This window comes from Penaeus monodon, chromosome 22, assembly GCF_015228065.2.
Source record: "Penaeus monodon isolate SGIC_2016 chromosome 22, NSTDA_Pmon_1, whole genome shotgun sequence".
Taxonomy (NCBI): domain Eukaryota; kingdom Metazoa; phylum Arthropoda; class Malacostraca; order Decapoda; family Penaeidae; genus Penaeus; species Penaeus monodon.
Window position 1 is genome coordinate 8,540,318 of NC_051407.1, and position 215 is coordinate 8,540,532.

Sequence of the window (215 nt, forward strand, 5' to 3'; positions counted from 1 at the left end):
GAGTAAATGATTCCATGGTTAAATGCAATAACAATTCTTCTGTCCATAGCTCTTTTCCTCGTACTGCTGATAATAAGCATGTCAACGGCCATAGTCGGTATGGCACCAGACGGTAAGCAAGGAATCGTATCTACACAAAGTGCTTATTATACACAAAGCTTTGCAAATGAAAAAAAATGTGCATTGTGTTGTCACTGGTGTAGTTGGAGATAACT

At 38.6% G+C, this 215-nt stretch overlaps 1 long non-coding RNA gene across 1 annotated transcript in view; it reads left to right on the forward strand.

The window, feature by feature from the left end:
* LOC119587554 overlaps positions 1 to 215 on the forward strand; it is a 545-nt gene continuing 330 nt past the window's right edge. Inside the window, exon 1 of the long non-coding RNA XR_005229999.1 lies at positions 1 to 112. This is a non-coding gene — a long non-coding RNA (uncharacterized LOC119587554). The remainder of the gene's footprint in view (positions 113 to 215) is intronic.